The following is a 12,852-nucleotide window of genomic DNA, read 5'->3' on the forward strand; positions in this document are numbered from 1 at the left end:
TTTTCAATAAGAATACATAATTTTGCTAAACTAACACCAGTTGTTTTTTTTAAAAACTGTGCTTTCTACTGAATTATAACAAAATTTTATTAGTCTTTCCCTTCAGATTTATAAGTCATTTCTCATTATGAAAAAGTTATTTTAAAATTTAATGAAGTTGCAACATTGGAAAAATGTAATTTTATGTTTTATAAGCAGAAGAATAGGTAGTTATATTTGGAGTTTCATATACAAACAGTCAAGACCTTTATTTTAATAATTTATCTGTAACTTTACTCATATGTCACCATTTTTTTTATTCAGTTCTATTTCCAAATATTTGCAACTTGTAAACTGTAATAGACATTATTTTTCTTTTTCTAATTTTGACTGAAAAATAACTGTCATTTGGTGTTTCCTTTTTAGAACTTAGTGTTTGAGAATTGGGAGTTAACTCTGGCAAAGGCTTGCTAATGTGCTCAGTTCTCATTTAAGAATATGTATGAATTGATGAAAAAGACTAGTCATTGTATAATTAGTGTCTGATTTTCTTTATGCAAAATTTGACAAATAGGGTTAAGGTTTGAACACCAATGCAACTTAGGATAAGTTTCCTAATATTTGTACCAAGTCCTTGCAGAATGTTTGTATGAATTTTCAACAAATATATAATTTATTATAACTAATAGGTTTCCCCCCCCTCTGAAATGATAGTACAGGATTTATAAACTACATCAGCTAATTTTTTAAAGTTGTTGTATATTATTGGGAAGAGCATATTGGTTTTGTATGACTGACCAGATTTTAACTAATTTTATAACCTTTACTTGAAGTTGAGATGTTTTCAGGGACGTTTGATCTGTCTTCAAGTTTTTCTGGTGTCACAGATTTTTTAGATATGGGATTTTAGCTAAAAGAAAATATTAATTTTAGCATGTTAACATGACTACTTTTCTATGCATGTATCAGGTTTAGTAATAATTAATGTCGTTTTTAAACATTCGTTTAAAATCTTGCTTGGCGTTGACTTGAATTGACATAACCTTCAAACACGTGGTATCTACAGAACGTGTGAAGTGCAATTAACAAGTTTTGCTTGAAAAAGTTTGTGTTTGGTTTGGTTTTTGTTGCAAAACTAGGGCTAAGAAGTTGGCGGATGAAGAGTACATTCGGCACTCCATGCTTTACGAGTTCCAATTAGGAAGAAAAGCAAGTGAGGCTGCAAAAAACATCTGTAGTCCTCTTGGTCAAGATGCAGTTAGCACCAGAAAATGCCAGCGTTGGTTTGAGAAATTTCGCAAGGGAAATTTTTCGTTAGATGACAAGAGTGGTCGAGGCCGTGTGTCCAATTTTGATCAAGAAGCTCTTCAAGCTCTTTTGGTGCAAAATCCTCAAATTACCCAACAAGAGCTTGCGACAACTTTAAATTGTTCACAAAAAACAATTTCCAATCAATTGCGTGCACTTGGCAAAGTCCAAAAGTTTGGAAAATGGGTTCCTCATGAGTTGACCGACTACAACCGTAATCTAAGAGTCACAATTTGCAGTTCGCTCCTCTCTCATCAAAACCGTTTGCCGTTTTTAGAGCAAATTGTTACCGGAGATGAACAATGGGTGCTGTATGTTAATTTGAAAAGGCGGCCTCAATGGTTGGACAAAAATGAGGCTCCGCAGCCCACGCCAAAACCTGACTTGCATGTGAAAAAAGTGATGTTGTGTGTTTGGTGGAATTTTAAAGGAATTCTTCATTATGAACTTTTACCATCTACCCAAACCATTACAAGTGCAGTGTATAGTGTCCAATTGGAAAGGTTAGCCCAAGCTTTAAGAGAAAAAGAACCCGCGCTGATTAATCGGAAGGGCGTAATTCTTCACCACGATAACGCACGACCGCATACTGCAAGAATCACTGCTGAAAAACTGCGCCAGTTGGAATGGGAAGTTCTCCCTCAACCTGCATATTCTCCTGATATTGCCCCTTCCGATTACCATTTGTTTCATTCTTTGCAAAACTTTCTTCTTGGAAAAAAATTTAATAATGAAGAATGCCTCAAAAATGCATTGACTGAATTTTTCGCATCAAAATCACAAGAATTTTACAACAGAGGGATTAAAATGCTTCCTGAGCATTGGGCACAAGTAGTAGAAAACAACGGCAACTATATTGTTGATTAAATTTTGTTGTATTGTTTAAATAAATTCGATTTAAAAAGTATTAGGAAACGACATTAATTATTACTAGACCTAATATAAACTGCTTCAGGCATTTAACAGGTTTCTTTTTTGTTTTATGATTTAATAGTTGACGTGTTAAGCATGTTCTACAATGCTTTTTATTTTTAAAATAGAAAATATGAGTTTATATTTTAAGACTAACATATAGACAGATTATTCCTAATATTGACTTGATATACTCTAATTTTTGTTAGTAGATAATTATTTTTGAGTGTGTCATTAAGAGAAAAATGAGCCCTAGCTGGTTTGGCTCAGTGGATAGAGCATCAGCCTGTGGAGTGAAGGGTCCTGGATTGATTCCAGTCAAGGGCACACGTCCAGGTTGTGGGCTCGATCCCCACTGGGGCATGTGCAGGAGGCAGTGAATCAGTGATTTTCATCATGGATGTTTCTACTTTTCTCTCCCTTCCTCTCTGAAATCAATAAAAATACATTTTAAAAAGGAGAAAAATTAAATGAAAGTTTACAGCGGAAAATTACAAAGGTTATATTTTATTTTATTGAGGTAAAATTGATATACACTTTATATTTAAGGCGAACAACATATGATTCAATGTTTGTATGTAGTTAACATCTGTCAAAACACATAGTTAGCCGAAACCAGTTTGGCTCAGTGGTAGAGCGTCGATCTGCGGACTGAAGGGTCCCAGGTTCGATTCCGGTCAAGGGCATGTACATTGGTTGCAGGCACCCCTAGTGGGGGGTGTGCAAGAGGCAGCTGGTCGATGTTTATCTCTCATTGACGTTTCTAGCTCTCTATCTCTCTCCCTCCCTCTGTAAAAAATCAATAAAATATATATTTAAAAAAACACAGAAAAACCCCACACATAGTTAAATTATTTTGTGTGATGAGAACTCTTTAAGATTTGCTTTTTCGGCAACATTCAAATATACAGTACAGCATTATTAACTATAGTCACCATACTGTATATTATATCCTCATGACTTATTTATTACTGGAAGCTTATAATTTTTTACTCTATCCATATACCCTATTCCATCTATCTGCCCTTACTCCTCCCCCTGTGTCTGGCAACTACCTATCTATGAGCTTGGTTTTGATTTTAATTTCTTTTTTAGATTCCACATAGAGTAAAATCTTGATATAATGGACTAATTTGGGCTTGGGGAGGAGGGGTATTTGTTAGTTTGTTAAAGCCCAAATTTTGTTATATAATCTGTTATATAATAAAGTAGGTTTTCCGAATGCATAGTTAAAAAATTGACAAGTTTACTTGCTTTTATTTATGTAGACACATTTGTGTAAATTATGTATTTATACTAAGTTTAATTTCACAAAAAATTTCCATGTGTATTATAATAATTTTAAATTTATACTGAATAGGTCTAATAAATATGTGCATTCACCAGTCACCAAAAGTAAACAAATGCACATGGTTGGGGCATGGCTTAGCCCATGTCACAATATTGGCAGGCATCTGTTAAAACTGCTGCAGAAAGTCACCCCATGGAACAACCCTAAGAGTAATGGTGTGATCACATGGTAATCATTTACCTAACATTGTTTACGAGAGCTGACTCTTGGATTTAAATATTTAGACTATAGTTGTAGATATGTAATATTTATGTTAGCAAAATTATTGCAGTGTTTTTCCCCAATATGGCCTATTTGCTAAAATTTGTTAAAAATAAGTGAATAACAAAGATAACCTGTTAATATAATTGTGAGCAAATCTTGGTTAAAAGCATAAAAAAATTAATAGGGTGTTAATTTTCACATTTAAATCCAAAGTCCATTGAATTGAGGTCTATAAAATCCAGGTTTTACTGTGTAAATGAGATCATAAGGTGTTTGTCTTTGTCTATTAGCATATTGCCCTCAAGGTTCATCTGTGTTGTTGCAAATGGCAAGAATTCACTCTTGTTTATGGCTGAATGATATTTCATGACAGACATACATATATACATATATATATACATATACATACATATATATATATAATACATATATATATATATCACATTACATTTCATTTATCCAGGGTCACTTTTGTTATTTCGTTGTCTTGGCTATCCTATATAATAAAAGGCTAATATGCAAGTTGACTGAAAGGCAGAATGACTGGTTGCTATGACATGCACTGACCATCAGGGTCAGACGCTCAATGCAAGAGCTTTCCTCTGGTTGTCAGTGCACTCCCCCTGTGGGAGCTCCACTCAGCCAGAAGCTGGGCTCAAGGCCGGTGAGTGCAGTGGCAGTGGCAGGAGCCTCCCCCACCTCTGTGGCAGTGTTCAGGATGTCTGACTGACAGCTTAGACCTACTCCCTGCGGGCTCCAAGACTGCAAGAGGGTGGCAGGCCAGCTAAGGGCCTCCAGCCCCCCAGATGCAAGGATGTTGTGCACCAGGCCTCTAGTTATAAATAATGCAGTGAACATGGGGTGCATATGTCTTCTAGTTAGTGTGTGCATTTTCTTTGGATCTGTACTAGAAGTGGAATTGCTGGGTCATATGGTAATTCTGGCTTTTTTTGTTATCTGTGTGTATGTGTGTGTGTGTTTTGTTATTATTAATTCTCACAGGGCATTTTTCATTGATTTTTAGAGAGAGCGGAAAGAGAGAAGATACATAGAGAGAGACACATTGATGTGAGAGAGACAAGGTTATTCCCACACCCTGACTAGGGCCTGGATCAAGCCTGTAAATGCTCTATTCACTGAGCCAAACCAGTGAGGGACAGTAGTTCTGGTTTTAATTTTTTGAGGAAGCTTTATACTTTTTTCCATAGTGGCTGCACCAGTTTACATTCCCACCAACAGTACACAAGGGTTCAAACAAAGGTTTAAATAATTGATATTCAAGGTAGGGATAACATTTTGAATATTTAGGACTTGTTGAATGTTAATAATTTTGAATAAAGATTTTGTGGAAAGAAGTTTTTGTAAAAAGAATTAAAATACCAGAATACATTGATTTAATTCACAGAATATATGACAAAATATTAAAGTTAATTTTAAAGTACAATTTGATATATGGTGGTTTGGAAAATTTAACCATAAGAATAATATAGCAGAAGCATGTGTATAAATTTTATCTTGATTTTTAGTTTCTTAGGGCCTTGACGTGTTCTTGGATATTCTTTTGAAAACAATGTTTTTATGAGTTGTGCTTTAAAATGATTATACCTTTTCCAGATTGCACAATTTGAAAATTCCTCTTTCAAAAAAAATTGTATTGTAGACATTTAAATAAGCATCAAGTATTTGAAGTAGTTTTAATACTATTTTTTTTTAACATTGCTTTTGAGGATTATTGAATTCTCTTTCACTTAGGCAAAGTATTTGTTCTTAAGATTATAAGTATTTATTAATACTAAGCAATGGGAATTACTTTTGCCTTGTGTGGTGGCATTTTTATGTAGGTGGTGTTTTAGAAGTGCCTAGCGGTCTTCCCTTAATTTCCCTTGAATTCCCTTAAATTTACTGGAACTTTAAGCAGAATAAGGAGTATATCCTTTTTGAACTCTTTTGTAGTCTTATGCAGGGTTAATGCTAGAAAGAATATTTGGAAAATAAAATTTAGTCTGCTTTGTGTAGTAGTTAAAAATCTGGATGAATCTTTAGTAGGATACATCAGACATTTGGATGTGATTAAAAACATGCCTAATTTTTATGTTTTTCATGTATGTAGATGTAGATGTGAATATTTTAGTTTTGTACTCTATAAATCTGAATCCTCAAAACAGCAGGTCATTGATCTGTCCCGAGCATGTGACCTGACTCGGTATTGAACTTGACTGGGTAGTGACTTCTTGGTTCATGTGTCAGTGCTCAACCACTGAGCCACAGTGGCCAAGTTTGAGTTGATCTTTTCATATTATATTAAAGTACAACAGCACAGAATAAAAATACATCCTAATAAAATGAAGGAATAATAATCTAGGACAAAATGTATTCTTTGGCAACAAAGTCTGAAAGATGTTGACCTCTTCCAATGCCATTTTCTTGTGTGTATTTTTTTAAGAATGCTATTTGTTTATTTATTTATAGATATATTAATATTATAAGTATTAAATATTTCAAAGAGGAAGGGAGAGGGAGAGGAAAACATCAATGATAAGAGAGAGTCATTGATCAGCTGCCTCCTGCACACACTTTACCAGGGATTAAGCCTGCAACCTGGGCACAGGCTGATGCTTTATCCACTGAGCCAAACCGGCTAGGGCTTTCTTTTGTTTTTATAAGTTCTCTTGATTATCAGGAAAAATTACCTTATCTTTTTTTAAAATATATTTTTATTGATTTCAGAGAGGAAGGGAGAGGGAGAGAGAGATTAAAACATCAATGAGAGAGAGAATCATTGATCTGCCTTCTGCATGCCCCCTCCTGAGAATTAAATCCACAATCCAGGCATATGTCCTTATCAGAATCAAACTCAGGACCCTTCAGTCCACAGACTGATGTTCTGTTCACTAAGCCAAACCGGCTAGAGTCTGAGTTATCTTTTGAATAACCTCTTGATTTGGTTTTCCTACATATGTAGTTAATGGTAAAGGGTTAAATTTAAATTGTTTTTCTTTCTTATGATTAACTTTTTAAAAAATATATATTTTATTGATTTTTTTACTGAAAGGAAGAGTGAGGGATAGAGAGTTAGAAACATTGATGAGAGAGAATCATCAATCAGCTGCCTCTTGCACACCCCTTACTGGGGATGTGCCCGCAACCAAGGTACATGCCCTTGACCGGAATGGAACCTGGGACCTTTCAGTCCGCAGGCTGACGCTCTGTCCACTGAGCCAAACCGGTCTCGGCTTATGATTAACTTTTTTAACTACCACAATAATCTGAAATATTTGCTTTTTTTTTTTTTAAGTATATTTTATTGATTTCTTTACAGAGAGGAAGAAAGAGGGATAGAGAGTTAGAAACATTGATGAGAAAGAATCATGGATCAGCTGCCTCTTGCACACCCCGTACTGGGGATGTGCCTGCAACTAACGTACATGCCCTTGACCAGAATCGAACCTGGGACGTTTTAGTCCACAGGACCTTTTAGTCCACTGGGACCTTCTATCCACTGAGCCAAACCGATTTCGGCTGAAATATTTGCTTTTATTTTTTCTTTGAGTCTTCCAAAATTAACTCTTCAGAATGACCTGTCATTTACCAGAATGATATAAGGACAGACATAATCCTTAAAATTTTATATTCTGCCTTGGAAATTTTGTATCTAAATTTTTAGTAATTGATGTGAGTATAATGGGAAAACATTGATTGTTTTATTTGGGGAAAAAACCAAACGACTTAATTTCCAAATAAAATTTCAGTGCACATTGATCTATTTCATTTCCATTTAGCCCTATGTTCTTGACATTTTTATTTTTACTAAAATCACTTTATGATTGTTATTGTGAAGAAAATATACACAGTGCAGTTTTTTTGTATTTAAAACTATATTTTCTACGGAGGTGCTTTTCCATACAGATTTTTGTTCCTTCTGGTTGATAAATTATTCATCTTTTCTAAGAGATACTCTAAAAATAACAGCTTTGTATTGTTTCAAATTGTTCTATGTGTATTTTATTTTTTGATTGATAGTGAAAATACAGCATAAATATTCTTATTTTTCTCATCTGAAAATACAAATTTTTATGTTGGTGAATATTTTGATGTGTAATGAAAAAGCTGTTTTTTCTTGGATAAGTTTTCCTAAAATGCAGATTCCCTTCTGCAACTCTTGAGGTTCTTCTGCTGAGAACTCCTCTTTCAGATGTAACCTTTTTTTAAAGTGCATTTAAACAAAATATATATTTTTATTGATTTCAGAGAGGAAGGGAGAAAGAGAAAGAGAAACATCAATGATGAGAGAGAATCATTGATTGGCTGCCTCCTGCACACCCCCCACTGGGGATGAGCCTACAACCCAGGCATATGCCCTTGACTGAAATCAAACCTGGGACTATTCAGTCCTTAGGCTGATGCTCTATTCACTGAGCCAAACCAGCTAGGGCCAGTTGTAACTTTTAAAAATCTCAGTAGATAGAGTGTGATTTCTACCTCCTTCCCCTTCTCTTGATGTTGTAGTAGAGAATGGTACTGTGCGCAGGCCCTTTGGTGACTGGCTGCAGAGCCTATATGGTGTCCTTTAGCAGTAACAAGATAGATCTTTCCTCTTCCAGTGAGGGGTTTTGTGAGGTTGACTGTAGTTGGGAGGAGAGAAAGAATTTTCTTTGGGCTTCATTGTATGTTACTGTAGCCATAGAAATGGAAGTTGTAGAGGGAAGCTATGTATTGGTTCATTATCCCACCTTTTCTTGGGCCTAATTTTCAAGTACCTCAGGGATACTAGAGTAAGTCCTGTTTCCTAGAACTAATTAGACTTCATACTGGGAGACTGACAACACTCATGTTAGTGCAAGGGCTATGTAGGCAAGGATGATGCTAAATATGAAATAATCCAAATTAAGTTGTAGTTGGTTTTGAAATACTTTTATATGAATACATCCAAGCTGACATTTCACTTGAAACAAGTAAAAATAGGAAAGTCACATTTGTGATGATCCCATTAATTTCAGCAAAGCATTTTCTTAACAAGTTGGTTTAATCCTATATAATAAAAGCCTAATATGCAAATTGACTGAACGGTGGAACGACCAGTTGCTATGACTTGCCCTGATCACGAGAGGGCAGATGCTCAACACAGGAGCTTCCCACAGGCTCCAGGCCAGCCAAGGTGGGTTCCAGTGGAGGGCCCCCCTCCCCCCCACCAGTCACCCCACAGAGGGAGGCAACTAGCAGTAGTGGCGGGATGATTGGGGGGTGATGCCGAGGGAGGCAACTGGTGGTGGCAGTGGGGGACCAGGTCAGCGAATTGGTGGCGCCAGACCAGCCACAGTGGTTGTCAACCAGGGGCCCCCAACCGCCCACCAGTCACCCTACAGATTGGCTCCGATCTCCAGCCAGGCCTAGGGACCCTACCTGTGCACGAATTTCGTGCATTGGGCCTCTAGTCTGTAAGACACTAGCCCATGCAGTACAGCTCTCAAAGCTTTCTAGCTTGAATGCCTTGGATAGCAGAGTTTACATGCAAAGATAAGCAAATAATGAATTAGAGTAAGTGCTAATTATAATGGAAAGGTTGGGCAACAGACCGAATTTGAACTCCTATTTTGAACTCATAACGCTTTCTGTGTTATATCTTCTTTAACCCTCACCATAACCCTGTGAAGAAACTGAGTCATATAGCTAGGAAGTACTAGGCAGGACTTCAACTTACGTGTTCGCTGCCAAAAGTCTGGTTGTACTTATATGCTGCTCCCATTCTCATCTTGTATATTTCTCGTTCCCTTGACGAGGAGAACTGTAATCTCTTCTGTTTCCACTTCGCTAGGATTCAAATTTCTCATCTGTAAAATGAGTGGTAAATTATGTAATTACCTTGTATAGATTTAAATTTGTGCTTTTGATTGTTAAATTTGAAAAGGGGGAGGGGTTGTAGGGGATAAATATAATAAAGGATAATAGGTTTTATTTTGCTTTGTTTTTGTGATTCAAATTGTTTTCATGAGATTAAGAAGAACATATTTGAAAGAAAACTAATTCATAAAATTAAATATTTGATGATAATAGTAAAGGAGGTTTAAGGTCATAAAAGGGTAAATCTCACTGTGTTAGGAATGTGTGGTGACACAGATACATCTGCATTTTGGCATTTGGAAAGTTAGAACCTATTTATAGGCTAGGAGGTCAGCAAGAGGGTTCAAACCTATTTCTAGCATAAAATGGATGAGTTGATGTTTTTAAATAAAACAAGTAGCCAGAGGATTGCTCAGCCTTTAATTTTTCTTACCTTGTAATTGTTAACGAGCAGCAGAATTTCAAACTATCAGTAGTAAGAAAAATAGGACTTGGGTTAACCACAGACCAAATAATTTTTAACTGATGGTGTTAAATTTACTCTTATAGAGAGATGCTTTTAATGATTGTAGAAAAACTAGTGAGTTCATTATTGTAAATTTTTGTTTTCAGGTTGTGACAGAGTTAGCAGATAGGAGAATGTGGAGTCTGAATAACATGGAATGTACTTACATTAATGATAACTTGAAATCGGAAATGTTTCCATGTTGAAGGACTATTTTGATGTTTCTGAAAGTCAAAATTTTAGTAGCAGTGCTGTTGTTTTAATAGTATAGAGCAGTAATCAAGTGAGAGGAAGGACAGTATCTCCATGTTTATTTCATCCTGTAATGAATTGATAAGCATCATATTGGAAGTATAGATCACTGCTTCTGATACTAGGCTGAGTTTTCCTAGCTTCTCGGTGCTTTGATTTGTTCTTTTAAAAGGCAAATGATTTCCCTATAGGATCTTTCCAGTTTCTTAATTCTGTGCAGCAAGAGTCATTTTTTAAAAGATTATTATAAACTGTCACCATCAATTAACTAATATTTATTTAGTGCTTTAATGTCCAAACCCTGCTGCTAAGTGCATCAAACATCTCTTAGTTAATCTTGATTTGCTATTGATAAGTGTAAGATGACCTTGGAACACAGGATTTTTAATTGTGGTTTTCTGTTGAAAGACCAAAGTCTCAAAGGCAACTATTCCTTTACTTTTTTTGAAGTTTGTATAGTATTGACTTGTCATAATTTGAATATCCTGGAAATGAGAAAAATGACAGTGATAATCATCTGTTTTAACTGTTAAGTGCAATTAAAATATGAAAACATTACTGTCTTTGTTTGTGATGAATACTAAATTTAAGCTAAGCTATAAGGTGTGCTGTTTGGAAATATGGAAGATGCAAGAATGAAGCCAGATAACAAGTTTATGCTTGTATTTCCTACTGATGAAGACTTTCAGACAAGTTATTTCCTTGGGTAGGTGATATCACTCTGCATGTACATATATACTTAATACTTTTTTGCATGATTATACATGTAGGAGTGGTACAATTTTGACTTGACTGTTGACCTGTTGCCTCAATTTGATTATTGTGGTGGGGGATGTGGGGCAAGTAGTTCTGATTGGTATTAGTGATATAAATTTTAACATAAACAACTATTTTTTGTCAACACAAAACACTTAAAAAATAAAATCCTTTTAAAAATAGAACATTTGGTCAAATAGTCATTATTGTACTTGACCTTCATATCTTCTGCACTCAAGCATTTGGACATTACATAGCATCTTTATTCCATAGTCATTTTGAACTCTGACGAGAACTCCATAAATGATAACCACTTTTATTTATTAGAAAAGAAAAACCTCAAACATGAGCCAACTTTTTTGCTATTGATATTTGAACTAAAATCCATTGCCAACTGATACTGAGGTCACACTTCAATTTTATGAACTTAATTTACTCTTTTGGGAGAATTAGAAATTATTTTTAAGTAGTGAACAAACTGTTAATGATCGTCAGAATTTCATATTGTGACATGTCTGTTCCTTTTACAGTGACACTTTACTCATTTGCATTTATGTTTGGTCATGTGTAATTGTTGTTTTTTAATGTTGCTACATAAACCAATGGTGTAGGAACTTAGTTTTAAGGATAAATACCCGAAGTGTGTTCTGTGTTTTGTTCAGTGACAGTTTACACAATGGATTTTTGTATTATAAAATAGGTGTATTTAATGCTAATTTGTTGGATGATATTAAAAAATCTTTATGGAAATAAATTACTTGCCTGCACTTCATAGATAGTTGTTGGGAGAAAGAGCATTCTGTTATTTCTGCTTTCTTCTAAATTAGAGGTAGTAGAAAGGGATGTATTTCATTCTTGATTGAAAGCTTTTTGCTGTTATGTTAGAAAAAGGGAAACTAGCATTTTTAAAGCATGCATCTATTATACAAGCATGAATATTGAGTTATTTTAGCATGAATTACTGAAGTGTAACTACTTTGTAACTGAGCTGCTTTTTTTTTTTTTTTAGCTAGTTAGGGTGATTTGGAGGTAGAAGGGCTCTCTTATTTTTCTGGTAAGAACTTGAATATCTTCCTCTGAAATAATCTGTAAGATTGATTATCTTTTCCTTGGGGTGTGAATTGCTTGTCTTAGGGAAAAGAAAATATAAATATCCCTCACAAGACATCCAAAGCAAAATTCTGAAGATGGGTTTTGTGATGTCTTTTTGTAGAATGTTGTAAAATGTATAGCATTCCTGATACTTTAAAGGGCTTCCCTGGAAATAAGTCAGTCAGATAGAGCTCTTAGTGTTAATCTTATTTCTTTAGAGAGTAGAAAAATACATATTCGATTTTCTTTGATTCTACTGGGGAGTTTTAGTATTAGCTACTAAGAGAACTAGATTCATTTCTCTTAAAAATACAAATTGAGTTTTAATAGTTTGCATTTGTTTTTTCCTTTAATCTCAGTTTCACTTTCTCTGTGGAGTCTTTTTTCTTAATCTTTTGCTCTTTAAGAGTATGATGTCAGTTCAGTGTAACATTGTTCAGTATAGTCTTGTCTTCTGTTCTTCATAACACACCTTTTCCTCCTTCCCTAATGTGTCCCTTATCTTTGTAAGCTTGGGTTATCTTTTTCACTTTCACATCAAGTACAAAATATTAGATGTAAATATTAGCTTTTCTGATTAGCTCGAATAATAAGATAAAGGTAACTGGCATTTAGAGGGCTCTTAGTTTCAGAAGTATTTTCACCCCACAAGTTA

General features: G+C 34.9%; 1 protein-coding gene across 5 annotated transcripts in view; it reads left to right on the forward strand.

The window, feature by feature from the left end:
- CUNH18orf25 (chromosome unknown C18orf25 homolog) overlaps positions 1–12,852 on the forward strand; it is a 63,429-nt gene that overhangs the window by 31,532 nt on the left and 19,045 nt on the right. The window lies entirely within an intron of this gene.

The sequence above is a fragment of the Pipistrellus kuhlii genome, unplaced genomic scaffold (assembly GCF_014108245.1).
Source record: "Pipistrellus kuhlii isolate mPipKuh1 unplaced genomic scaffold, mPipKuh1.p scaffold_m20_p_6, whole genome shotgun sequence".
Classification (NCBI taxonomy): Eukaryota; Metazoa; Chordata; class Mammalia; order Chiroptera; family Vespertilionidae; genus Pipistrellus; species Pipistrellus kuhlii.